Genomic DNA, 27,744 nt, shown 5'->3' with positions numbered 1-27,744 from the left:
TGTTCCTTAATTCTACCCACAGATTCAACACCTTCCAACCCTATGCCACCTCTTTCTAATGATTTTATTTAATATTTTACCAACAGATCCACACAACCCCACTACCAGCTTGTTCTTTCAAGAAACATATAAGTATCTGGGAAACAAGAGGACCTGCAGATGCAAGAAATCTAGAGAACCACACATAAAGTGCTGGAGGAGCTCAGCATGTCAGGCAGCATCTATGGATGGGAATCAACATTTTGGGCGAAGACCCTTCATTGGGACTCTTGACACCCACGTATCTGGAATATCGACAAGCAAAGAAAATAGAAAGTAGTGCGAAATAGGAAAAAACCTTTGACAAAATTTAGTTCAAGGCTTAAAAATCCTGCCAAACAGAGCTCAATAGTTAACAAATACAATAAAGGTAATAAACACTTTATCAATACCAATGTAGCCCCATGGTAAGCCTCAGACTGGCTCAGCTCGCTTTTGTCTAGGGGGAGCAGCCTTCGACCCCACCAACCTAGGTAATCAAGTTTGTGTGGATGCTGTGTGATGTACCCCTCCCCACCAAATAACAGACAATACACCATATGCGATTAAATGATTACAGTCTATAGATCTTACTGGAAATATGTAATTAATAGAGATAAAATAGAAAAGGAAAGTAAAAGGTGCCAAACTTATCAGAGTTCAACCACTCCGTGCACAACCGTTGGAGCTCAATGAATGGGGTCTTTTTTCCACCATGCCATCTGCTCTGACCCCCTCGACCCACCGCCTGGAACCAACCACGGTGGTCGACCAGAGCACGTCCAGCACATCCTTCCTCTTCGGTTCTCCTCCCCAACACCCTGGGCCTTGGTCTACCGCTCGGGGTCTGTTCCATCACCCAGCTTACAGCATCGTGTCTCCTCTCTCCGTCCCCATCGCGCCATCTCCCCCAAAGCCCGCAAAAACAATAGCTTACAGACACACAAGAAAGAATAACATCTATCCCAATTGGTTAGCAAATGAATACAACTCTCTAATCAGTAATGTAACCCAAACAAGCTGCTCAGCAGTTAACATTACAGAGAAGCCATTTTATTCACCTAGCACTAACATATAAGAAGAAACCCCTTACACCAGCATTGACTTTTTAAAATAAAAATATCTCGGACCCATTTCAATCAGTAACATTTACAAAGATAAATAAGAACTATTTACACTCAAACCCACTTAGATTAACACCACCTTGGATAGAAGGAGGAAGAGAAATAACACATGAAAAAAAAAATCACACAACAGTCAGATAAAACTTCTAAGTATATATTTTCATCAAAAATGAACAGAATTCAGCACTCCAGGTGTGTGTATGCCATCGTGATAAGAAATACAGACCAGAAAACTTCAATGAGAGGCCAACTCAGAAAAATGAATCATCACTATGGAAGAAAACATTAACCAGTGAATGAGTATGACCCTCCATGGCAGGCATCTCAACGATCTGAGCAGATGAGATGGTGACAAGGAAGCATCGAGCACCTGACTGAGAGTTGGATCCCTCTTCCCAGAAACGGAGGGGTTCCTTGCAGAAATACAGGACAAGGTGGTTAACAAAAGGAAAAAAAAAATGAAAATACATGAAATACAAACAAACAAGGCAGTAAGTGCAGAAAATGCCAAGAGAAACCAGACACAATCCAATACATTTCAGGATCCTGCAGCAGATTAACTCAATCTGATTACTTACAAAGGTACAATCAAGTGGCAAATATCATTCACCAAAATCTTGCTTTAAAATACAAACTCATGAATGCCCTCCACCACTTCATAAAGGCAGATAAATTCAAGTCTGATCCAGTTTTAGTCAAAATCTTACAAATTATATGATAATCATTATATTATTTCAGATAGGACAATCCATAATAACTATCCACATATAATATTACAGGATAAACAAGCAGGAATAACTCCCTCAATAGATATAACCATCCCAACACACACATTTTTCTTGACCAATGGAGCACTTCACAACAGGTATTGTTTGTGTCATCAGTCAGAGAACCAAAATATTTTCTCAGTCAATCAGCTTCCAAATGTTGCTACTCTGTTGTTTGCTGCAATGCCCTGCTGCTGATTCCCTTCTCCTCATCATACGTTCTTACCCTGAACATCATCTAGAGCCCCAAACCCTGCCCTGTGCAGACCCGCCTCTGGTTTCTGACCCTGCGTTGTTGAACATCCAACTAATGGTTTCCCATTCTGCTTTCAGTCTTTGGGTGAAATGACCCATAATGTGCAAACGTGCTGTGAATAAGGAGGTTAACTACCAATGTCATTCTTCCTCAGCCCAGAGATTTGAGGGGTGAAGATTATCTTAGACAGAACTGCAGTCAGCTCGACTTCTTCAGTCTGCAGAAGATTCAAGGGAAACCTCTTCACCCACAGAGTGGTGACTGTTTGGAACAAATCACCACAGGGGGAGCGAGAGATGACCAACAGGGGAAGATTTAAATGGACTGCCATGGAACAAAATCACTGGCAGGGTCCAGCCGGCCTGAGTTGACTCTCTACTGTACACTAGGTGTGTTATTAATTCACTAAGTACCAAAGTCAGAGTTTAAAATAGAACTGATTTATTTGTCTCAGATCCAGAATATTAAACTCCAGTCCCATTAAAGGTGAATATGCAGCAGAAGAAACTCCTCCCATGCCCAGTGACCAGGGTGCAGAACTGGGTGTGGGGAGCAGCAGCAATAATTGCAGAGCTCAGCACCGACAGTCACTCTTGAAATTGCATTCAGCAACAGTGACGAACAAATATCCAGCATGCAGCTTATTGAAACTTCCTCCACAGTGTGAACCCGGTAGTGTGTCACAAGGTTAGATAACTGAGTGAATCCCTCCCCACATTTACAGCAGGCCTCTTCCCAGTGTGAACTCAATGATGCACATTTGGTGGGGATGGCTGAGAGAATCCTTTCCCAAAGTCTGAGCATGTGATCGGCCTCTACACAGTGTGAACTTGCTGGTGTTTCAGTACATGAGATGGTCGTGTGAATGCCTTCCCACATTCACAGCAGCTGAACGGCCGCTCTCCAGTGTGAACTCGCTGGTGTGCCAATAGGGTGGAAGAGCGAGTGAATCCCTTTCCACATTCTGAGCAGGTGAATGGCCACTCTCCACGGTGAACTGACTGGTGTGCCAGTACTTCGGATGACCGAGTGAATCCCTTTCCACATTCTGAGCAGGTGAATGGCCTCTCCCCAGTATGAACTGACTGGTGTGCCAATAGGGTGGATGACTGAGTGAATCTCTTCCCACAGTCTGAGCAGGTGAACAGCTTCTCCCCAGTGTGAACTTGCTGGTGTCTCTGTAGGTGGGATGACTGAGTGAACGTATTGCAACAGACTGAGCAGGTGAATGGCCTCTCCCCAGTGTGAACTCGCTGGTGTCTCTGTAGAGTGGATGACTGAGAGAATCTCTTCCCACAGATTGAGCAGGTGAATGGCCTCTCCCCAGTGTGAACTGACTGATGACTCAGTAGGTCCGATGACCGAGTGAATCCCTTCCCACAGTCTGAGCAGGTGAACGGCCTCTCCCCAGTGTGAACTGACTGGTGTCTCCGTAGGTTGGAAGAGTGAGTGAATCTCTTCCCACAGTCTGAGCAGGTGAATGGGCTCTCCCCAGTGTGAACTGACTGGTGTCTCTGTAGCGTGGAAGAGTGAGGAAATCTCTTCCCACAATCTGAGCAGGTGAAATCCCTCTGCCCAGTGTGAACTGACAGGTGTCTCAGTAGCTGAGATGATTTAATGAATCCCTTCCCACAGTCTGAGCAGGTGAATGGGCTCTCCCCAGTGTGAACTGACTGGTGTCTCTGTAGGGTGGAAGAGTGAGGAAATCCCTTCCCACAGTCTGAGCAGGTGAACGTCCGCTTCCTGGTATGCACTCGCTGATGAGCCATTAGGTCAAATGACTGAATGAATCCTTCCCCACAAATTCAGCAGATGAATAGCCTCTGCCCAGTGTGAACTGACTGGTGTGTCCACAGGTGAGAAGACCGACTGAATCCCTTCTCACATACAGAACAGATGAATGTCCTTGCCCAGTGTGAACTTGCTGATGTACCTTCAGTTGAGATGACTGAGTGAATCCATTCCCATTACCTGAGCAGGAGAATGGCCTCTCCCCTGTGTAAAATGACGGGTGTGCTAGATGGTCAGATGAGTGAGTGAATCCCTCCCCATAGTCTGAGTGGGAAGGATGATTGAGTGAATCCCTTGCTCCATTTCTTAAATGTCTGGACAAAGACAGCAAAACAGGTGTGTTGTGTTCGAGATTCCTGTAGACAAACTCCTTGTCATTTTTAACCTGTAAAAAGATTTACAAAATCCATCAATGGGTGAAGGACAACATTTCAGATGAGATCACTTTAATTTCCAAGGTGTGATCTGACATCACACTGTTACAGAGAGGTTCAACCAATGTTGGAGAGAGAAATTATTTTCTAAATGGGCACAGTGCTGGTATCTGGAATGACCATCAAACTCTCTGATGCTCTTCCTGTCTCTATAAGTATGGGGCATTTCAGCCATCTCCAATCTGTGACCTGGCTCAGTTTGACTCTCTCCATTGGTATTATTCCCTCTTCCCACTGAGCTGCATGGGTGCCTGGCTCCACAGTAACTGAAACAGCCTCATGCAAATAGCCTTAGTTGACGTGCAGCTGGGATTTTCTTTTATGTACTGTTAATTTAAAGTGCCACAATTTTAACGCCATGTAAATATCTCCTACTCAGATGTATGGTTCGTCTGCACAGCTGTTAAAAGGAATTAGAGTGAGTATTAGTATTATTTCATGTTCTTGTCACAATCATAGAAAAGTACAACACAGAAAGAGACGCTTTGGCCCACCTAGTTTGTGTTGACCTATTTAAACTGTCTACGCCCATACCCCTACCTATACAAACCTCTTAAATGTTGAAATTGAGCTTGCATGCACCAGTTGTGCTGGCTGCTCATTCCACACCCAGATGATCATCTGTGTGGAGAGGTTTCCCTCATGTTCCCTTAACGTCTCACCTTTCACCCTTAACCCATGGCCTCTGGTTGTAGTCCCACCCAATCTCAGTGGAGAAAGCCAGCTTGCATTTATCCTATCTATGCCCCTCTGTCACAATCAAATCTCCCCTCAATCTTCTACGTTCCAAGGAATAAAGCCCTGTCCTGTTCAATCATTCCTTATAACCCAAGTACTCCAGACCTGGCAACATCCTTGCGAATTTTCTCTGAACTCTTTCAAACTCTCTTACATCTTTCAATTAGGTAGGTGACCAAAACTGCACACAATATTCCAAATTAGGCTTCACCAATGTCTTCTACAAATCAACATAACATCCATCTATTGTTGCCAGTACATTAGTTTATGAAGGCCAATGTGCCAAAATACTTCTTTCCATCCTATATAACTGTGACACCACTTTCAGTAAATTATAGACCTGTATTCCCAGATCCCTTTCTTCTACAGCACTCCTCACTGCCCGACCAGTCTAGGTCCAACCAAAGTGCAACACGTCACACTTATCCGCATTAAATTCCATTTTCTGTTTCTCAAACCATTTTCCCAGCTGGTCGAGATCGCACTGCAAGCCATGATAGTCTTCCTCACTGTCCATGACACCACTAATCTTGGTGTCATCCACAACTTTGCTGATCCAGCTAACCATGTTATCATCCAGATTACTGATATAAATGACAAACAACAACTGGTCCAGCACTGATCCCTGTGGCACACCACTAGTCACAGGTCTCCAGTCAGAGAAGCAACCATCTGCTACCACAGTCTGGCTTCTCCCAAAGACAGTGTCTCATTCAATTTACTATCTCATCTTGAAGGCTGAATGACTGAACCTTCTTGACCAACCTTCCATATGAGACTTTGTCAAGTGCCTTGCTAAAGTCCATGTAGATAACATCTACTGCCTTGTCTTCATCCACTTTCCTGATAACCTCCTCAAGAAACTCTATAAGATTGGTTGGACATGACCTACCATGCACAAAGCCATGTTGCCTATCCTTAATCAGTCTAGATTTATCCAAATACTTATTTATCCGGTCCCTGCACTTTCCCAGATTTAAATATCTGTGCTTAGGCCCCGACAATTTCTGCACTTGTCTTCTGCGGGGTCTGAGGGAACAACTTGTCAGGCCCTGAGGATTTATCCAGGGTAATTTGCCTTAAGACAGCAAACACCTCCACCTCTGTAATCTGTACAGGGTCCATTAAGTTGATGCTACTTTGCCTCACTTCTATAGACTCTGTGTCCATCTCCTGAGTAGATACGGCTGTAGAAAAAAAATCTCCCCTATTATTTTGTCTCCTCATATGGATTACCATTCTGATCTTCCAGAGGATTAATTTTGTCCCTTGCAATCTTTTTGCTCTTAACATATCTGCAGAGTCCCTGAGGAGTCTCCTTCACCTTGTCTGCTGGGGCAACCTCATGCCCTCTTTTATTTCTTTCCGAAGTGTTCACTTGAATTTCCTGTATCTCGCATGTACCCCATTTGTTCCTATCTGCCTGTACCTAGTATGCACCTCCTTTTTATTGATCTGGAAGATGAAAGCCAAAGGGGTAATACAGCTGCATGGTCAGATGTGCGTGGGGGGGGGTTAAACTGAAGTTGCAGGGGGAATGGGAGCCTGCATAACAGAACAGATAGTGGAGGAGGTGTGGAGACAGATGTTGTTCAGTCCTCAGACAAGTCAGGAATGAAAGAGTTGAGCATGGTGCAGGGAATATGTTGAGCCCTGTATATTTCAATACAAGGAGCTGTGTAGGAAATGCGGATGTGTTCAGGGCATGGATCAACACCTCGAATTATGACACTAGGATCTGGCAACTGTGGACTGAGGCAGGCTGCCATATGGCAAAGGTGTGTGTGGGAAGTGGGAAGCCTTCAAAATGAAATTTTTAAAGTACAAAGCGGGTACGTGCTTGTCAGAATAAAAGGTGAAGATAGAAACTGTAGGGAACCTTGGTTTTCAAGAGGTATTGAGACCCTGGTGAAGCACAAAATGGAGCCGCATAACAAAAATAGGCAGGTAGGTTCTTATGGAGTACAAGAAATGCAAGAGAACACATAAGAAATAAATCAGGATGGCTAAAAGAAGGCAGGAGATTGCCCTTGCAGAAAAGATGAAGGATAATCCTCAGGGATTCTAGGGATAGATTAAGAGCAAAAGGATTGCAAGGCATAAAGTTGGCCCTCCGGAAGACAAGAATGGCAATCTACATGTGGAACCAAAGCAGATGGGGGAGATCTTAAATATTTTTTTCATCCCTATTTACTCAGGAGATGGACACAGGGTCCATGGGAGTGTGGAAAAGTGGCATTAAAATTGTGGACCCTGTACAGATTAAAGCAGAGGAGATGTTTTCTATCCTGAGGCAGATTAGGGTGGATAAATCTCCAGGACATGACAAGCTGCTCCCTCGGACCCTACGGGAGGCAACTGCAGAAATTGTCGGGCCCTAGCAGAGATAATTAAATCATCCTTTGTGTCAGGAGAGTTATCAGAGGATCGTTGGATAGCCAAGGTTATTTTGCTGTTCAACATAGAACATAGAAACCTACAGCATATTCCAGGCCATTCTGCCCACAATGTTGTTCCAACCATGTAACTTACTCTATAAACTGCCTAGAATTTTCCTACCACATAGCCCTCTATTTCTCTATAACCCTGTATTTTTCTAAGCTCCATGTACCTACCCAAAAGGCTGTTAAAAGATCCTATTGTATCTGTCTCGACCATCGCTGCTGGCAGTGCATTCCACACACCCACCACTCTGTGTAAAAAGTTTACCCCGACATCCCCTCGGTACCTATTTCCAAGCAGCTTAAAACTATGCCCCTCGTGTTATCCATTTCAGCCCTGGGAAAAGCTTTTGGCTAGCCACACAATCAATGCCCTGCATCATCGAAAACACCAAAAAAGGCTCTAAGCATAAACAAGGAAATTATACATTGCTTTGAGGATTTGTTGGAAGTATACAAGATTATGAGGGTATAGATAGGGTAAATGCAAGCAGCTTTTTCCACTGATGTTGGGTGGGATGACAACAAGAGGTCATGGTAAGTGTCTTCCATATTTAACGAAAATTTAACAGGAACATGTGGAAAACCTCTTTACTGAATTGATTGTGAGAGTGTGGAAGGAGAAGCCAGCACAAGTGGTGGACGTGAGCTCGATTTCACCATTTAAGAGAAGTTTGAATAGGTACCTGGATGGTAGAGGTATGGAGGGCTATGGTCCCAGTGCAGCTCATTGCATCAGACAGCTTAAATATTTTCAGCATTGTCTATATGGGACAAATGGCATGTTTCCACACTTAACTTCTCCATGCTTCTTTGACAGAGAAGCTGGACAAACTTGATTGGAAGGGGAATCTGGTAGGAATGACGATGAAGCAGCAATGGGTGGAGTTTCTGGGAGCAATTCCGGAGGTGCATGGTAGATACATCCTAATGAAGTGATTCTTCCTCAGCACAGAAATTAGAGGTGTGAAGAACATCTCAGACAGAACCGTGGTCAGCTCGACTTCTTCAGTCTGCAGAAAATTCAAGGGAAACCTCTTCACCCACAGAGTGGTGACTGTTTGGAACCCATCACCGCAGGGAGAGTGAGAGATGAACAACAGGGGAGGATTTAAAAGGACTGTTGTAGAACAGAATCACTGGCAGGGTCCAGACAGCCTGAGTTAACTCTCTACTGTACACTAGTGTGTTATAAATTCACTAAGTACCAGAGACAGAGTTTAAAATAAAACTGATTTATTTGTCTCAGATCCAGAATATTAAACTCCTAGTCCCATTAAAGGTGAATATGCAGCAGAAGAAACTCCTCCCATGCCCAGTGACCAGGGTGCAGAACTGAGTGTGGTGAGCAGCAGCAATAATTGCAGAGTTCAGCACCGACAGTCACTCTCGAAATTGCATTCAGCAACAGGGATGGACAAATATCCAGCATGCAGCTTATTGAAACTTTCTCCCCAGTGTGAACCCGGTAGTGTGTCATAAGTGTAACATGCTGTCAGGTTTCACTGCTCATGTAATGGCCTCTGTGCAGTGTTTCACTGCTGAAGTAATGGTTTCTCTGCAGCAGCAATGTTTAGGTTACGGCTAGAGATAACAGGGTTTTGGAGAGCGGGGCTATCCAATGACAAGAATGTCCTCTCTTGTGAGTCTGGAAGAGAGATTTTCAGTCTTTTGCTGGGGAGAGATGAGAAGACACGAATAGAGAGAGTGGGCCCTTTTGCTTTTGTTTCTGTTTACTTCACTAACCCTACAGTCAAAGCAAGAATTATAAAGCTCAATTGTATAATCACATATTGTGTACTGTTTGCTATTTCAGCGTACTGATTTGTAACAGGGGACACATTGCGCAGGATCCACCAAAATGAGATTCCTTAAGTTTGGCCGGGCTGTGGGGGGATAACACCCCCTATATTAAGCTGCTAGCCGAAGCTAGAGTTACATAAGGTTAGATGACTGATTGACTCGCTTCCCACATTCAGAGCAGGTGAACAGCCTCTCCGCTGTGTGAACTCAATGATGCACATTTGGTTGAATTGGCTGAGAGAAACTCTTCCCAAAGTCCGAGCAGGTGTTGGGCTTCTCCCCTGTGTGAACTCGCTGGTGGCTCTGCAGTTTAGATGACTGACTGAATCCATTCCCACTGTCTGAGCAGATGAATGGGACCCCCCCTGTGTAAAATGATGGGTGTGCCAGTCGGTCAGATGATTTAGTGAATCTCTCCCCACAGTCTGAGCAGGAAGGATGATCGAGTGAATCCCTGGCTGTACTTCTTAAATATCTGGACAGAGACAGCAAAACTGGCGTGTTATGTTCGAGATTCTTGTGGACAAATTCCCTGTCATTTTTAACCTGTAAAAAGATTTACAAAATCCATCAGTGAGGTGTAGGACAACATTTCAGATGAGATCACTGGAGTTGTCGAGGTGTGATCTGGCATCACACTGTTACAGTGGAGTTCAACCCAAGTTGGAGAGAGAAGTCATCTTCTAACTGGGCACAGGGCTGGTATCTGAAAAGACCATCAAACTCTCTGATGCTGCCCCTGTCTCTATAAGAATGGGGTATTTCTGCCATCTCCAATCTGTGAACCGGCTCAGTTTGACTCTCTCCATTGGTATTATTCCCTGTTCCCACTGAGCTGCATGAGTGCCTGGCCCCACAGGAACTGAAACACTCTCACGCAAATAGCCAGCAGTGCATTCCACGCACCCACTACTCTCTGGGTAAAAAACTTACCCCTGACATCCCCTCAAGTATCTATTTCCAAGCAACTTAAAACTATGCCCCCTCGTTTTAGCGATTTCAGCCCTGGGAAAAAACCTCTGGCTATCCACACGATCAATGCCCCTCATCATCTTATACACCTAAAAAGGCTCAAAACATAAACAAGGGAATTATACATTGCTTTGAGGATTTGTGAGAAGTATACAAAATTATGAGGGTTTAGATAGGGGAAATGCAAGCAGCTTTTTGCACTGAGGTTGGGTGGGATGACAACAAGAGGTCATGGGTAAGTGGGGAAGGTAAAAGTTTAACGGGAACATTTGGAAAAGCTGTTCACTGAAATGGTCGTGAGAGTGTGGAATGAGACGCCAGCACAAGTGGTGAATATGAGCTTGGATGGGAGCCTGGATGGTAGGGGTATGGAGGGCGATGGTCCTGGTGCAGGTAGTTGCATTAGACAGCTTAAATGTTTTTTCGGCATTGACTAAATTGGCCAAATACCCTGTTTCCATCCTGAACTTCTCCATGTTTCTATCACAGAGAAGCTGGCCAAACTTGTTTGGAAGGGAAAAGGTAGCAGTGACATTGGAGCAGCAATGGCTGGGGTTTCTGGGAGCAATTCGGGAGCTGAGTGACAGATAAGAGTGGAAGAATTGGAAAGGCAGGAGGACAGAACCGTGGCTGATACGAGAAGCCAAAGCCAACAGAAAAGACAAAGAGAGGGCAACTAAAAGAGCAAAAACTGTTGGGAAGCTTTAAGAAACCAACAGAAGATAATGAACCGGGTCAGGTCACAGATCTCTCAGTGGGTGAGCATCTGGGGGACAGTGACCACCACTCCCCGGTCTTTAGCATTATCATAGAAAAGGACAGAATCAGAGAGGACAAGAACATTTTTAATTGGGGAAGGGCAAATTATGAGGCTATAAGGCAAGAACTTGTGGGTGTGAATTGGGATGTTGTTTTTGCAGGGAAATGTACAACGGACATTTGGTCGATATTTAGGGATCTCTTGCAGGATGTTAGGGATAAATTTGTCCCGGTGAGGAAGATAAAGAATGGTAGGGTGAAGGAACCATGGGTGACAAGTGGGGTGGAAAATCTAGTCAGGTGGAAGAAGGCAGCATACATGAGGTTTAGGAAGCAAAGATCAGATGGGCCTATTGAGGAATATAGGGAAGGAAGAAAGGAGCTTAAGAATGGGCAGAGAAGAGCAAGAAGGGGGCATGAGAAGCCCTTGGCGAGTAGGGTAAAGGAAAACCCCAAGGCATTCTTCAATTATGTGAAGAACAAAAGGATGACAGGAGTGACGGTAGGACCGATTAGAGATAAAGGTGGGAAGATGTGCCTGGAGTCTGTGGACGTGAGCGAGGTCCTCAATGAATACTTCTCTTCGATATTCACCAATGAGAGGGAACTTGATGATGGTGAGGACAATATGAGTGAGGTTGATGTTCTGGAGCACGTTGATATTAAGGGAGAGGAGGTGCTGAAGTTGTTAAAATACATTAAGACGGATAAGTCCCCTGGGCCTGACGGAATATTCCCCAGGCTGCTCCACGAGGCGAGGGAAGAGATTGCTGAGCCTCTGGCTAGGATCCTTATGTCCTCATTGTCCACGGGAATGGTACCGGAGGATTGGAGGGAGGTGAATGTTGTTCCCTTGTTCAAAAAAGGTAGTAGGGATAGTCCGGAGAATTATAGACCAGTCTGTGGTGGGAAAGCTGTTGGAAAAGATTCTTAGAGATAGGATCTATGGGCATTTAGAGAATCATGGTCTGATCAGGGACAGTCAGCATGGCTTTGTGAAGGGCAGATCATCTCTAACAAGCCTGATAGAATTCTTTGAGGAGGTGACCAGGCATATAGATGAGGGTAGTGCAGTGGATGTGATCCACATGGATTTTACTAGGGCATTTAACAAGGTTCCACACGGTAGGCTTATTCAGAAAGTCAGAAGGCATGGGATCCAGGGAAGTTGGCCAGGTGGGTTCAGAATTGGCTTGCCTGCAGAAGGCAGAGGGTCATGGTTGAGGGAGTACATTCGGATTGGAGGGTTGTGACTAGTGGTGTCCCACAAGGATCTGTTATGAGACCTCTACTTTTCGTGACTGTTATTAACAACCTGGATGTGGGTTAGAAAGGTGGGTTGGCAAGTTTGCAGATGACACAAAGGTTGGTGGTGTTGTAGATAGTGTAGAGGATTGTCACAGGACATTGAGAGGATGCAGAAGTGGGCTGAGAAGTGGCAGATGGAGTTCAACCCGGAGAAGTGTGAGGTGGTACACTTTGGAAGGACAAACTCCAAGGCAGAGTACAAAGTAAATGGCAGGATACTTGGAAGTGTGGAGGAGCAGAGGGATCTTGGGGTACATGTCCACAGATCGCTGAAAGTTGCCTCACAGGTAGATAGGGTAGTTAAGAAAGCTTATGGGGTGTTAGGTTTCATAAGTCAAGGGATAGAGTTTAAGAGTCATGAGGTAATGATGCAGTTCTATAAAACTCCGGTTAGGCCACACTTGGAGTACTATGTCCAGTTCTGGTCACCTCACTATAGGAAGGATGTGGAAGCATTGGAAAGGGTACAGAGGAGATTTAACAGGATGCTGCCTGGTTTAGAGAGTATGTATTATAATCAGAGATTAAGGGAGCTAGGGCTTTACTCTTTGGATAGAAGGAGGATGAGAGGAGACATGATAGAGGTGTACAAGATAATAAGAGGAATAGATAGAGTGGACAGCCAGCACCTCTTCCCCAGGGCACCACTGCTCAATACAAGAGGACATGGCTTTAAGGTAAGGGGTGGGAAGTTCAAGGGGGATATTAGAGGAAGGTTTTTTACTCAGAGAGTGGTTGGTGTGTGGAATGCACTGCCTGAGTCAGTGGTGGAGGCAGATAAACTAGTGAAGTTGAAGAGACTACTAGACAGGTATATGGAGGAATTTAAGATGGGGAGTTATATGGGAGGCAGGGTTTGAGGGTTGGCACAACATTGTGGGCCGAACGGCCTGTACTGTGCTGTACTATTCTATGTTCTATAACTAAAATAAAAAGTCAGATGAGCTCAGGGTGTGGAATTATGATATTGCAGTCATGAATGACTCTTGGTAGAACCCAACAGGCTGAGGCATTTAGAGGAACAAAATATCTGGGGTCTCAATATCTCTTGAAAGCCAAGGTACCCTGCACCAGTTACCTTTCAACTTTTATTTTGGCAGGCACATACAAACTAGACACTCTCCAAATTTCACTTCTGAAGGCCTCCCAATTACCAAGTACTCCTTTGCCAGAAAACAGCCTGTCCCCAACAACATATGTCAGATTCTTTCTGATACCATCAAAATTGACCTTTATCCAATTTAGAATCTCAACCCATGGTCCAGACTGCTCTTTTTCCATACTTACTTTGAATCTCATGGTATTACTGTCTCTAATTTCTGTCACCAGCCCTGGATCATTTCCTAACAGACTGTCAGGAATTCTACGTACTGATTAAGGGCACATTTGACAAACTTTACCCCATCGAGTCCTTTTACAGTATGGGAGACCCAGTCAATATATGGAAAGTTAAAATCACTTACTGAATCAAACTTTGTTTCTTGGCATGGTCTGCGATCTCTCTACAAATTATTTCCTCGAAATCCCTCAGAATGTTGGGTGCAACCAACACCCAGTAATGGCTACAATATCATAATTCCCTGTCCTGAGCTCACTTGGCTTACCTACGATGCTTCTTGCATTGTGATATACACAGCTCAGCACATTCATCGCACCATGCTCAGCCATTTGATTGCTGACTCTGTCTGAGGTCTGAACAACATCTGACTGGTGTCAAGAAAACAAACTCTCCTTCATTGTCACAAAAACAAAGGAGCTGATTGTGGATGACAGGAGGAATGGAGACAGGCTGACCTCTATTGACATCAATGGATCTGGGGTTGAGACGGTGAACAGCTTTAAGTTCCTCGGCATAAACATCACCAAGGATCTCACATGGTCTGTACATACCGGCTGAGTTATGAAAGAAACACACCAGCACCTCTTTCACCTCAGATGGTCAAAGAAGTCTGGGATGGGGTCCTAAATCCTAAGGACTTTCTACAGGGACACAATTGAGAGCATCCTGACTGGCTGCATCACTGCCTGGTATGGGAACTGTACTTCCCTCAATCGCAGGACCCTGCAGAGAGTGGTGCAGACAGCCCAGCGAATCTGTAGATGTGAACTTCCCACTATTCAGGACATTTACAGAAATAGGTGTGTAAAAAGGGCCCAAAGGATATTGGGACCCAAATCACCACAACCACAAACTGTTCCTGCGGCTATCATCCAGGAAATGGTATCACAGCAAAAGGACCAACAGACTCTGGGACATCATCTTCTACCAGGCCATCAGAATGGTTAATTCATGCTGATACAATTGCATTTTTATGTTATATTGACTGTCCTATGTACAAACTATTCATCATAAATGACTATAAATTACACATTGTACATTTAGACAGAGACGTAACATAAAGATTTCTACTCCTCATGTATAGGAAGGATGTATGTAATAAAGTCAATTCAATTCAATTCACCCTCTCCACTATCTGTTCTGTCATTCGGGCTCCCATTCCCCCTACAAATTATTTTAACCACATCACCTCTCCCCCCGTACTAGCATGAGCAAGCCTTCCCACTAGGATATTAGTCCCCTCTTGTTCTGTTCCCCTAACTAACAAATCCCCTATTACCCCTTTGACTTTCCTCTGACAGGTAAGCCCCCCGCCAACAGTTTCTAAAGTGTTGTTGTGTGGGATAGCATCAAGAGTACTCTGCGATGGCTACTTAACCTCATACCCCTTCCTTTCTCTCACAGTTTCCTGTGTCCTGCACCTTGGGTGTAACTCACCTCTCTTCATCTCATAGCTATCACCCCCTCCCCCCACAACTCCTGGATGATCTGGAATTCATCCATTTCAAGTTCCAACTCCTTGAGTGCAGGGTTACAAGCTGCAGCTGGATGCACATCTTGTAGGTGAGGGCATCAGGGACACTGGAGGTCTCCCCACATTTCCACCAATGTCCCCTCTAATTTGTAATTACCAGTGTGCACATAAAACCTGCATTGTGCATTTTTTTACCCAGTGACAACACATGCACAGTGAATTTAATATAGAGAGGTATTCACTTTAACAGCTAGCAATTCACTGTCGATAAGGACTTTGATTTCCTCTGAGTTCGATCAAGTTCATCTGCTCTCTCACACAACCTATGTAGCAGGCCTGTAATGAGTAATAAAGGATTTTCTCACCAGAGCTTTTGCACATTGTCCATATGTGGTTTGCTTGCTAAATTATGCTTTAAAAAGTCAGATTTCCAAATATCACTCCACTTCTTCCCGCTTGTAAATTCTCCAGCAACTTTTGTATCGTCACAATATACACAGGTAACACCAGTTTCTGTACTGGACATAAATATTTCCCCTGAACCCTCCTGAGGAATTGAGGATATAAAAAAAAATCATTTTAAACCAGTGTAAGCTCTGGCTAACAGAATAATTGGGACTGAATAGGATTTTTTGAACTGAAGTAAACTTTGTCTTCAACGGTTAGCTAAGGCAGGCTCATTAGCATTTCTCTGCGGCTTGCAGACAGACACACTGAGAGCTGATAACATTAATCATTGTACCCTTGTTAGATGATAATATTATACATTGTACCCTCGTTTGAGTAAAGGGAGGAGGGCTCTCTGATAAGGACAGGAATGAACTTCTGTCTGTAATTAAGTCAGGGCCTTGCAAAGGAATTAAAGGAAGAGAGGGCAGTGCATTACTGGCAGAAGTTCTAGATTTCACCCTGCACACTGGGTACGACTCCCTTGCCAGGTGAACCTTTTTCATGTCTACACGCTGATTTTATTGAATTGCCCAGAGTACATTGCTATAGATACTGCTTAGTTATTATAGATGTGTTTAGTAGATGGACTGAAGCTATTCCAACTACCGATGATACTGCTATCTGTTGTGAACGTATATTATGGGAAATAATTCCCAGGTACGGCCTGCCAGAGATGCTTAATTGGATATGCATACCCTCGGGGAAGAGATGAGGAAATATATATGCTAACTAACTAAAATTTTCCTAACATTACATTTGCAGGTACGACAGGCTTACAAGGAAGAGAACTACCCTGCAGAGAGGAGTGACTATCCCACCACAGAACCTGGGGATTTTGTCCTGAGCAAGAACTGGGATCGAGGGAAACTCGGACCTCGGTGGAGAGGACCATATCAGGTGTTACTGACCACTCCCACAGCTGTGAAACTGAAGGGGCAATCTCGGTGGATACATCGAACAGACTACAAACGTGTTACTGAAGGAACTGAGTAGAATGACTCTCTTGGACTAAAGGAAAATGTATTGGTTGATAGTGGTGTTCGTGTTTATGTCTTTGAGAGGGCTCACCCCAGCATCCGGGGGCCCCCATGTTAACACCTTTCTGTCTCTCTGTCACACCTGTGCCAAACAGGTAGAACTGGGGACCTGCTGGGTTTGTGGTGAAATTCCCCAGCATGGTAAAACTATGATTCCAATGTCAGTAATCCCGCTCAACCAGAGTGAGGAACTCTCAGCCTGGGCTTTCTCAAATAACTCCCGGGGAAGTGAGGTGAGGAACTGTGGTCCAGTCGAAGCAAGCAGCTAAAGAAGAGAGTGGAAGAATTCGGGTAGAAAAAGTCGTTTTTTTTTCTTAAACACTGCTCGGGGAGAAGGGTCTGCACTGCGCAGGGGCGTGACATAGCGCGCCAAGGTTTAAAAGCAGACCACCATATACAGCGGCCATTGTCGGAGTGGACTGAGTCAGAGTGGGATGGCTTTGGCTCAACAGGCTTCGGCGAGAACGGGCAGAGGCCAGGGTAGGCTCCGATTAGTTTTTTTGTTCAGATTGTCTAGCGTAGAGAGAATGCCAGGCAGGATGTTGGAATGCTCCTCTTGCAGGATGTGGGAAGTCAGGGAGCCCTCCGGTGTCCCTGACAACGACACCTGCAAGAAGTGCATCCAGCTGCAGCTGCTAACAAACTGCGTTAGGGAACTGGAGCAGGAGCTGGAGGACCTGCGGATCATTCGGGAGAATGAGGAGATTATAGATAGCGGCTACAGGGAGGTAGTTACGTCAAAGGAGCAGAGGACAGGAAATTTGGTCACTGTCAGGCGAGGGAAGAGGAAAGGGCAGGCAGAGCAGGGTTCCCCTGTGGCCATTCCCCTCAACAACAAGTATACCGCATTGGATACTGTTTGGGGGGATGAGTTACCTGGGACAAGCTGCAGCAGTCAGATCTCTGGCACTGAGTCTGGCTCTGCAGTGCAGAAGGGAGGGTGGAAAAAAAGGAGAGCGGTAATGATAGGGGACTCGATAGTTAGAGGTGCAGATAGGAGGTTCTGTGGTTGTGATAGAGAATCCAGGATGGTTTGTTGCCTCCCAGGTGCCAGGGTCAAGGATGTCTCTGATCGATTGCATGACATTCTGAAGTGGGAGGGTGACCAGCCAGATGTCGTGGTGCACATCGGTACCAATGACATAGCAAGGAAGAGTGAAGAGGTCCTGGAGAGTGAGTATAGAGAGCTTGGTAGGAAGTTGAAAAGCAGGACCTCGAGGGTGGTAATCTCAGGATTGCTACCTGTGCTAGGTGCCAGTGAAGGTAGGAATAGGATGCTCTGGAGGATGAACAAGTGGCTGAGGAACTGGTGTAGGGAGCAGGGTTTCAGATTTCAGGATAATTGGGACCTCTTCTGGGGCAGGTGGGACCTGTACAAGAGAGACGGGTTACACTTGAACTACAGGGGGACCAATATCCTTTCAGGGAGGTTTGTTAATGCTATTGGGGAGGTTTTAAACTAGATTTGCAGGGGGATGGGAACCAGAGTGCCTGAGCTGACAGTGTGTCTGGGGTGAAAATAAATGATGTTAAAAGTTCAAGCAAATCTGCTGATAGAAAGGTTGTGAGTGGTGGTAAAAATCTTCTGAGGTGTATATATTTCAATGCTAGGAGTATTGTGGGGAAGGCGGATGAGTTGAGGGCGTGGATTGACACGTGGAATTATGACGTTATAGCAATTAGTGAAACTTGGCTACAGGAGGGGCAGGACTGGCAGCTTAATATTCCAGGGTTCCGATGTCTCAGATGTGATCGAGGCAGAGGAATGAAAGGTGGGGGAGTAGCATTGCTTGTTAGGGAAAATGTTACAGCAGTGCTCAGGCAGGACAGATTAGAGGGCTGGTCTACTGAGTCCTTATGGTTGGAGCTGAGAAACAGGAAAGGTATGGCCACATTAGTGGGATTGTATTACAGACCACCCAATAGTCAACGAGAATTGGAAGAGCAAATCTGCAGAGAGATAGCAGGCAACTGCAGGAAACATAAAGTTGTGGTGGTAGGGGATTTTAATTTTCCATATATTGATTGGGTCTCCCATACTGTTAGAGGTCTAGATGGTTTAGAGTTTGTAAAATGTGTTCAGGAAAGTTTTCTAAATCAATATATAGAGGGACCAACTACAGGGGATGCAATATTGGATCTCCTGTTAGGAAACGAGTTAGGGCAAGTGACAGAAGTCTGTGTAGGGGAGCACTTTGGTTCCAGTGATCATTAGTTTCAACTTGATCATGGACAAGGATAGATCTGGTCCTAGGGTTGAGGTTCTTAACTGGAAGAAGGCCAAATTTGAAGAAATGAGAAAGGATCTAAAAACAACACACATCAAAGTTGCTGGTGAACGCAGCAGGCCAGGCAGCATCTGTAGGAAGAGGTACAGTCGACGTTTCAGGCCGAGACCCTTCGTCAGGACTAACTGAAGGAAGAGTTAGTAAGAGATTTGAAAGTGGGAGGGGGAAGGGAAGATCCAAAATGATAGGAGAAGACAGGAGGGGGAGTGATGGAGCCAAGAGCTGGACAGGTGATTGGCAAAGGGGATATGAGAGGATCATGGGACAGGAGGTCTGGGGAGAAAGACGGGGGGTGGGGGAACCAGAGGATGGGCAAGGGGTATATTCAGAGGGAGAAAAAGGAGAGTGAGAGAAAGAATGTGTGTATAAAAATAAATAATGGATGGGGTACAAGGGGGAGGTGGGGCATTAGCGGAAGTTAGAGAAGTCGATGTTCATGCCATCAGGTTGGAGGGTACCCAGATGGAATATAAGGTGTTGTTCCTCCAACCTGAGTGTGGCTTCATCTTTACAGTAGAGGAGGCCGTGGATAGACATGTCAGAATGGGAATGGGATGTGGAATTAAAATGTGTGGCCATTGGGTAGCCTCCAACCTGATGGCATGAACATCGACTTCTCTAACTTCCGCTAATGCCCCACCTCCCCCTCGTACCCTATCTGTTATTTATTTTTATACACACATTCTTTCTCTCACTCTCCTTTTTTCCCTCTGTCACTCTGACTATACCCCTTGCCCATCCTCTGGGTCCCCCCCCCCCCTGTCTTTCTTCCCGGACCTCCTGTCCCATGATCCTCTCGTATCCCCTTTGCCAATCACCTGTCCAGCTCTTGGTTCCATTCCTCCCCCTCCTGTCTTCTCCTATCATTTTGGATCTTCCTCTCCCTCTCCCACTTTCAAATCTCTTACTAACTCTTCCTTCAGTTAGTCCTGACGAAGGGTCTCGGCCTGAAACGTCGACTGTACCTCTTCCTAGAGATGCTGCCTGGCCTGCTGCGTTCACCAGCAACTTTGATGTGTGTTGCTTGAATTTCCAGCATCTGCAGAATTCCTGTTGTTTGCGTTTTTAAGGATCTAAAAAGCGTGGATTGGGACAGGTTGTTCTCTGGCAAGGATGTGATCGGTAGGTGGGAAGCCTTCAAAGGAGAAATTTTGAGTGCAGAATTTGTATGTTCCTGTCAGGATTAAAGGCAAAGTGAATAGGAATAAGGAACCTTGGTTCTCAAGGGATATTGCAACTCTGATAAAGAAGAAGAGGGAGTTGTATGACATGTATAGGAAGCAGGGAGTAAATAAGGTGCTTGAGGAGTATAAGAAGCGCAAGAAAATACTTAAGAAAGAAATCAGGAGGTCTAAAAGAGGACATGAGGTTGCCTTGGCAGTCAAAGTGAAGGATAATCCAAAGAGCTTTTACAGGTATATTAAGGGCAAAAGGATTGTAAGGGATAAAATTGGTCCTCTTGAAGATCAGAGTAGTCGGCTATGTGCGGAACCAAAGGAAATGGGGGAGATCTTAAATAGGTTTTTTGCGTCTGTATTTACTAAGGAAACTGGCATAAAGTCTATGGAATTAAGGGAAACAAGTAGTGAGATCATGGAAACTGTACACATGGAACAGGAGGAGGTCCTTGCTGTCTTGAGGAAAATTAAAGTGGATAAATCCCCGGGACCTGACAGGGTGTTCCCTCAGACCTTGAAGGAGAATAGTGTTAAAATTGCAGGGGCCCTGGCAGAAATAGTTAAAATGTCGCTGTCTACAGGTGAGGTGCCGGAGGATTGGAGAGTGGCTCATGTTGCTCCGTTGTTTAAAAAAGGATCGAAAAGTAATCCGGGAAATTATAGGCCGGTGGGTTTAACGTTGGTAGTAGGTAAGTTATTGGAGGGAGACAGAATCTACAAGCATTTGGATAGACAGGGACTTATTAGGGAGAGTCAACATGGCTTTGTGCGTGGTAGGTCATGTTTGACCAATCTATTGGAGTTTTTCGAGGAGGTTACCAGAAAAGTGGATGAAGGGAAGGCAGTGGATATTGTCTACATGGACTTCAGTAAGGCCTTTGACAAGGTCCTGCATGGGAGGTTAGTTAGGAAAATTCAGTCGCTAGGTATACATGGAGAGGTGGTAAATTGGATTAGACATTGGCTCAATGGAAGAAGCCAAAGAGTAGTACTAGAGAATTGCTTCTCCGAGTGGAGGCCTGTGACTAGTGGTGTGCCACAGGGATCAGTGCTGGGTCCATTGTTATTTGTCATCTATATCAATGATCTGGATGATAATGTGGTAAATTGGATCAGCAAATTTGCTGATGATAAAAAGATTGGAGGTGTAGCAGACAGTGAGGAAGGTTTTCAGAGCCTGCAGAGGGACTTGGACCAGCTGGAAAAATGGGCTGAAAAATGGCAGATGGAGTTTAATACAGACAAGTGTGAGGTATTGCATGTTGGAAGGACAAACCAAGGTAGAACACACAGGGTTAATGGTAAGGCACTGAGGAGTGCAGTAGAACAGAGGGATCTGGGAATACAGATACAAAATTCCCTAAAAGTGGCGTCACAAGTAGAAAGGGTCGTAAAGAGAGCTTTTGGTACATTGGCCTTTATTAATCAAAGTATTTAGTATAAGAGCTGGAATATTATGATGAGATTGTATAAGGCATTGGTGAGACTGAATCTGGAGTATTGTGTTCAGTTTTGGTCACCAAATTACAGGAAGGATATAAATAAGGTTGAAAGAGTCCAGAGAAGGTTTACAAGGATGTTGCCGGGACTTGAGAAACTCAGTTACAGAGAAAGGTTGAATAGGTTAGGACTTTATTCCCTGGAGCGTAGAAGAATGAGGGGGGATTTGATAGAGGTATATAAAATTATGATGGGTATAGATAGAGTGAATGCAAGCAGGCTTTTTCCACTGAGGTGAGGGGAGAAAAAAACCAGAGGACATGGGTTAAGGCTGAGGGGGGAAAAGTTTAAAGGGAACATTAGGGGGGGCTTCTTCACACAGAGAGTGGTGGGAGTATGGAATGAGCTGCCAGACGAGGTGGTAAATGCGGGTTCTTTTTTAACATTTAAGAATAAATTGGACAGATACATGGATAGGAGGTGTAGGGAGGGATATGGTCCGTGTGCAGGTCAGTGGGACTAGGCAGAAAATGGTTCAGCACAGCCAAGAAGGGCCAAAAGGCCTGTTTCTGTGCTGTAGTTTCTATGGTTTCTATGATTGTGGCTGTCAGTGTTTTGAGGGCTGGTATCTCAGGCCCCCACCAAACAGAACTTCCTGTACTGGGAAACATGCATCCTGGCCATACTTGCAGGTGCCCAGCAGCGGAGAAGCTGAGACTGAGTGATTTTGGATGATCACTTTTCTCTCCTACGGAGTAGCCAGGAATTCACGAGAGATAATCAATTTGGCTACAGCACTTGAGGAGCTGGCCACAATACTGCAGGGGCCCCGACAGAAACACAGGCCCAAGTAACAGAAATATCCACTGAAATGATTGCAATCCGGCAAACAGTCCCACAGAATCGTATGGCTTCAGATTTTATCCTGGCTGAGAAAGGGGGAACCTGTGCTATTATTGACACAGAATGCTGCACCTATATCCCTGATGACTCTACTAACATTACATCCCTCTCCGAGCACACTGCCAAGGAGATTGACAGCATCAAGAAAGTAGGGCAGGATTTACACGGGTTCACCGAAGGGTCGAAATGGTGGTCTTCGAAGGCCTGTTCGGTAATATGTGGGGTGAGATATTGCATTATGGCCTAATAGTTGTACATATCATTGTAATAATTAACATTGCACGCTGTTTTTACCCACTGATAAGTCAATGCTGTACTCAGTTGCTTTCTCTGTAAACAATTACTGCTTTGTTGATCATGTAATGATCAAAAGGAGGGAATGATAAAGTATGTAAAAGGGTTAACAATAGCAGCCTGTTTTTTTCTGAAAGAAACTGCTGATGACAAACAGATGTGCTGAGCCATGCTGAGCCATATTTCTTCTTGAGTGTAGCTAGCTAGGGTTTCAGGACGCTTATCTCCTTGTGCACTCATGCGTAGAGATAGCACAGCTTCAGTCTGTTCTGTGTGTGTAAGCCATGATGACTATTTTGTAATTCGTCTTTAAGGGCTGTCATGTAGGAAATAACTTTGGCTCCAGCCTGTCTTGTGTTGGGGGTATCTGGACAGATATATCTGTGGTGTAAGGGGAATTGTTAGTCAGTTAGTGGATTGGGTGGGAACAGTTATAGACTGTTCCTGTTTGAACGACTAACTGAGTAAGCCCTGGGTGCTTGGAATTAAGAGTTTGTACTTATATGGTCTCTGAGTGACTTTATCTGCATTCGACTTCCACAGAATGGGAGTGGTTTTAAAGGGCTGGGCTGCTGGAAGCACATTATCAGACCTGGAATGATTGCAACTGGGGCTGACAGAGGCATAACTGGTTCTTCTGGGCACATTCAGTCTCACTCCAATGATTTCCTACCTTCCTTTGTACAGTTATGTAATGTCTAAAGGACCAGTGTTTGAGTAAATGAAACTCACCAAACTTTCCCCTGACCGAATCACTGGATTCTCTGAGTCAGATGGGTTCTCTCCAGTTGATGCTCTCAATCCTCGGGCTGGTTCACTTGTTGCTGTTCCCTCGTCTTCAGTCGTGGTTTGCTTCCTGTTGGGGTTTTTCTTCCAATGAATCTCTCACCACAGGTCTAACTTTAACATGAAAGACAATGAAGCACATTAACAACAAAAAGGAGAAACAAACATTTCTGCCTAATGTTACTAAGAACAAAACTCATTGAAATTTAAATGCTGAAGTCAAATATAATGATCTCAGTGAACAATCTTTTATTGTCCCTCACACGGCACAAAACAATATGGGATAAGAAGGAGCCATCATTCAGTCATGGTGAGACATAAGGCACAGGAACAGAATTAGGTGATTCAATCCATCTGGTCTGCCCACCACTCAACCATGGCTGATATTTATTCCAACACCATATTCCTGCCTTCCTCCTGTAACCCTGGAGCTACTTAGCAATCATGATTATATTTATCGTTGTCATAAAATTACTCAAATGGCAGCCTCAACCTACCTCTGCAGCAACAAATTCCACTGATCAGACATCTTTGGCCCAAATAATTTTCTCAGTTTCAAAGGGAAGCATCTTTAATCTGAGACTGTGCTGTCAGATCCCAAACTCTCGGTCTAATGGAAGTATGCTCTCCATGTCCACTGTATCCAGGCTTTTCAGCATTCAGTAGGTTTACTTAACCATACAAACCCACACCACCCCCACCGTCCCTCTGAACTCCACTGAGCACAGGTCCGGAACCATCAAATGCTCCTCATACTGTTACATGCCACAGTAAGATTTTGTGAGTGGGAGGATGGAATGGTCTTGTGATAGTGGAGTGATGTAATGTCACGTGATGGCATGGTATAAATGAAAAGCCGCCACTGTGACACAGTTCTTGTTGTTATTTAAAGGTGCAACCACGTTGTTGCCGGTCGGCTGTTGTGCTGGACACCACCGGTTTTGTTTGTTGCACGTTTATTTTCCCTCACAGTCTAGTATCGGAGAGTGAAGACATTACCAGTGTTATCCAAACCCAAAGGATTGGGTAAAGTTAATGTCATTCAGCCATTTGGGAGAGATCAAACTTTTTGAATCTTCGTTCCGGAAATTGTGGCATGCACGTTCCAGTTAAACCCCTGCAAGGTCGGGAAGGTTTGTGCAGTGACCACCCTCCGGCCAAAAGGTCAGTTACTTTAAGACACTTTATTTCTTCGTGATTTTGTCTGACAAGGCATCTCTCCGCTGTGGTTGACAGATTTGTCATTTCTTCGAAGGAATTGTTGTTTCGGGGAAGTCTCTCCTTAATGATTGTATAAATTACTTGGACTTTTGAATTTACCGCTTTAAGACTGTGCTTCAATGAGAACTGTTTCTAAGTTTGACTGTTTGTTAGATATTGCCGCATAACTGCTAACTTCCAGTTATGTTCGTCGTTTGTTTACTTTTCTGTGTTTTTGAGCAGAGGTTAATAAATTTTGTTGTTTGTTTATAAAGCCTGACTCATTTTCATATCTATTGCTGCTGGTTCATAACAATACTGTACATAAAGCTGATTATTCCTGAAATTATTCTTATAAACCTTGTTATCAACAACGGTACTGAACACATTCCCAGGAATAACAGACAGACTGGTACCAGAATAATTTACAGGGAACATTTGAGCTTTCTTTACTGTTCTACAATCACAGAACGAGCTATTTCCATTCCCAGGTTAAAACAGGTCCATTTCAGGAAATATAAACCATTCCAGGGTGAATGTAACAAAAAGAAACTGGAATTTCCAGAAACACTCAGCTGGTGAGGAATAGGTGTGGGGAGAGGAACAAACTTTACAATTCAGGTTAATAACATTTCGTCAGAATGACTTCAAACATTTTCTGTTTTTAGTGCAGATCTCCAGCAATTTCAGATTCTGCTTGATTTCCCCACCGAGTCACAGACAGGTGACAGTGAGGGGGGATTTCCATCACAGTTTGAACACAAACTCATGGGCCTATTTCTACTGTTGTAAACATGGAACAGCCCATTTACTCATAGCCTCCCCCTGTGAGAATGGAATGGGAACTCATCCTCTCCTCAGATTAGCAGTCATTGCTTCCAAAGGAACTCCAGAAACAAACATCGCAGACCAGAAATACTCGCTCAACACCTCATAAACCTGGCCATCTCGATCCCCAGGTCCAATTTACCCGGGTCAAAAACTGTGATATCCCAGGACCCCACTCACAGAGTCACACAGCTGAATCTGCCACTCACCAACCCTAAGAGTCTCACACATCATCCCCACATCTCACACTGGGTAGTGCAATCCGGGATTTCCCCACAATCAATGTCCAGCTGCTCGAAATTTCTGCTTTATTGCAGAAGGATGACCATCCAGCCCCACCTGTAGAAGCACTAACTAAAGTCAAAGCCAAAACACCAGCAGTTCCATATGCCTGGAATGTCGATCACAGGATTATAGCCCAAGCACCAACTCTCCCAGTACTCCTTGCTGCCAGTAAAATGCTGCAGTGTGTCAGCCAGTCACAGTTGAATAACTAACACCTCCACACCAATACACAACAGAACTGGTACCTGATGACCCTCTGGCATTCCAGTTAACAAAAACTGATTCTGGAAATAACTCAGCAAAGCCAAAGGTGTAAATGAACACTTCACAAAGAAGACGAAGGTTAGAAGAAAGATTGCTGATATATAACATTGAGGTGGTGAGATACAGGGTGGACCGAGGTTGACTCACATGGTTGACGCATATCACTGAAGCGGGGGGGAGGGGGTTCGGAGACTGGACAGAGGATGAACAAGATGGGCAGGGATGAGCAGATGGAACCAGGTGGGAGAAGGGATCAAGGACAATCACTGATGATCCTCCAGCAATACACAGATTCTGAATTAATCGCACATCCTACTGTATAAAAGATCCTAAAATGACGAAGTTAGAACAAACAATTAGAATTTTGGCATATGCCCTTTGACCCTCACCAAATTTTTATCAACACACCATAGAAAGTTTCTGATCCGGACACTTCACGCAATTGCATGGTAACTACTCTGCCTATGACTGTGAGGGACTGCAGGGTCCTTTGGATACAGATCAGCACATCACAGAAACCATTCTCCTCCCTGGACTTCCCAGTCCCTCAGTAAAGCAGACAGTGAAATCAAAGATCCCCACAGCCTGGGTCATTCTCCTTTCTCACCCACTCCAATCGGGGAGAAGACACAACAGCCATAAAGCTCAAGGACAAATGTGAGGAGCCTCAGGAAGCGAGGCGAGTTAACGGGTCTCGGGGCCAACATCAGATTTCTCCAACACAACATGGAGGAAGCATTACCACCCATCCGGGGAGGGTAGCACACACCACGTGATCATACGTCACAAAGCGGAGGGCGGGGCAGATCTGCGGCAAACAGCCTCACGTGACCTGCTGACGGGACTCCCGTTTCAATTCTGCGGAAATAGACAGCCTAGGCTCCTGGTTTGGATCGTTCAATGCAGATTCAGTGAAGTCTACACATTTCTGACGAGCCCAGATAACTTGGTACTAAATGCCTCTCAGTTCAGGGCTCACGGCCAACATCAGATCCACTTCAGCACCACCCAGCCAGAGACTGTGAGCATGCGCGAAGAGCTTGTTATAACTGCGGTTAAATGCGAGGGGCAAAGGGGATCACGTGACTGGTGGGGTCTCCCATCACCCCAGGCAGAGCACTCCAGCTACCCACTACTCATGTAGAAAGAAACAAACTTGCCGCTCACATCTTCTCTCACCTTAAATGTGTTAGACATTTCAACCCCCAGGATAAACATACCATCTGTCTACTGTGTCTACTCCACTCATAATCTTATAAACGTCCATCCAGTCTCACCCCAGCCTGCGCCGCCCTGGAGAAAACAACACAAGTTTGTCCAACCTCTCGCTATAGCTCATGCCCTCTAATCTAGATAATATCCTGGTAAACCTCTTTTACACTCTCTACTATTATTCTCTCTACTGTTAGAAACAGAACCTTGTAGCATTTGCTAGTGATCGGGCGAACGTAATGTCTGGTGTCAAATCTGGTGCTGTTACAATTCTCAAGGAACATAACCCTGATGTGACAAATTGGCACGGTCTTAATCACAGATTAGAACTTGCAGTAGGTGATTCAGTGAGAGA

The 27,744-nt window shown here is 44.8% G+C and overlaps 1 pseudogene; it reads right to left on the bottom strand.

The window, feature by feature from the left end:
- Positions 1–1,334: 1,334 nt before the first annotated feature.
- LOC140197059 (uncharacterized) lies at positions 1,335–27,374 on the bottom strand (annotated as a pseudogene).
- Between the last annotated feature and the right edge of the window lie 370 nt (positions 27,375–27,744).

Source organism: Mobula birostris, chromosome 4 (genome assembly GCF_030028105.1).
Source record: "Mobula birostris isolate sMobBir1 chromosome 4, sMobBir1.hap1, whole genome shotgun sequence".
Taxonomy (NCBI): domain Eukaryota; kingdom Metazoa; phylum Chordata; class Chondrichthyes; order Myliobatiformes; family Myliobatidae; genus Mobula; species Mobula birostris.
Note: the sequence above shows the minus strand (reverse complement) of the source record. Positions and strands in the feature narration are given on the sequence as shown.